Source organism: Chlorocebus sabaeus, chromosome X (assembly GCF_047675955.1).
Source record: "Chlorocebus sabaeus isolate Y175 chromosome X, mChlSab1.0.hap1, whole genome shotgun sequence".
Classification (NCBI taxonomy): domain Eukaryota; kingdom Metazoa; phylum Chordata; class Mammalia; order Primates; family Cercopithecidae; genus Chlorocebus; species Chlorocebus sabaeus.
In genome coordinates, this window is record NC_132933.1 from 11647883 (window position 1) to 11649452 (window position 1570).

The 1570-nt window shown below is 38.2% G+C and overlaps 1 pseudogene; it reads right to left on the reverse strand.

Annotated features, from left to right (window-relative positions):
* Positions 1–665: 665 nt before the first annotated feature.
* LOC119620865 (ribonucleoside-diphosphate reductase subunit M2 pseudogene) lies at positions 666–1328 on the reverse strand (annotated as a pseudogene).
* Positions 1329–1570: the final 242 nt, after the last annotated feature.

A 1570-nucleotide genomic window follows, 5' to 3' on the forward strand; every position in this document is an offset into this window, starting at 1 on the left:
ATGAGAGAACCCAATTACTATCTTGAATTAAACCCTAGAAATTTCCTCCTCAGTAAGATCCTTCCCCCAGCTTGGCTATTACAAGTAATTGCAATACTATTCTTCTAATAATTCAGTCCAAACTCCTGGGAGGCATTCATATTTGATTTCATTCATTCTTTAGTATCTCACATCTAATTCATCAGCTAATTTTGTTGTCTCTGGCTTCAAATCATGTACATAATATGGTCCCTTATCATCATCTCCACTGTTACCAGCCTAGACCAAGATACTATCCTCTCTTTCTTGGATTATTGCAATAGCATCTCTAATGTCACCCTGCTTCTGTACTTAACTCTCTCCAATGTCTATTCTCAGCATATTAGCTAGGTGATTCTTTACAAATAAACATATGTTCATGTAATTCTTCTGCTCAGATTTCTCTTCTGGCTACCCATCTCAATAAAATAACCAAAGTTTTTATAATAGCTTTTAAGGCCCTTAGAATTTTGCCAGAAATTTTTCATTGTCCATATCCCTTACAGCTTTCCACTTCATCCCCACTCAGCATAAGACACAATGGCCTTCTTGCTATTTATTGAAATGACCAGTCAAACAAACCTTTGTCTCAAGACAGCACTTGGTGTTCCCTCTGTTAAAAACACTCTTCCTCCCTTAGATATTATTCAAATTGTTGACTCTCTCACATTCTCTAAGTCATTGCCCAAATATTTTTTACTTAAGGAGGCATCACTGACTAACTTTAAAACACACCCATTCAGGCAAGCAAAGTAACAGTGTAAACCCTCATCACTGCTAATAAGTTCATTGAAAAATGTGAGGCCAGGCATCAGTCCTTGTTTCTTGAGCCAGAATATCAGTGCAAAAGAACCAGAAAAGAAGGTGCTTTCCACTAGGGCAAAGGCTGCAACACGTTCTCCATGGGTAACGTCTTTGTTCCCAATCCAACACAAGACCCAAACTGCCTTCTTCTTGACACAGGCATTGTTTCAATGGCATTGAAGAGAAATTCCCTTTCTTTGTTATCTTTAATATGTGTCAATAAGGAGACTATTTATGTCAGAATGTATGTTTTCTATAGCAATTTGGAAGCCATAGAAGCAGAAGGTTTCTGTAATCTGAATTTCTTGAACAAATTGTTCCACCAGGTTTTCATCTACTATCCCATCACATGCTGCAAAGAAAGCCAGAATATAGGATATAAAATATCTTTCCTCAGGCTTCAGGGCTTCCCAGTGCCAAATGTCCTTGGACAGGTTCGCCTCCTGGGCCATCCAGAAAGAAACCTCTACTTTCTTATACGTCTTCCAAATATCATGACAGACCATCAGAGCAGATAGTAAAGCAAGTAATTATCAATGCTGCTAGGATAGAACAGGAGTTCCTCACTGATGACTTGCCAGTGAACCTCATTAGGATGAACTGCACTTTAATGAAGTAATACATTGAGTTTGTGGCCAACAGACTTATGCTGGAACTGGGTTTTTAAGACTTAATGGAGAATATTTCACTGGAAGGAAAGATTAAGTTCTTTGAGAAGAGAGTAGGTAAGTATCAAAAGATGGCAGTG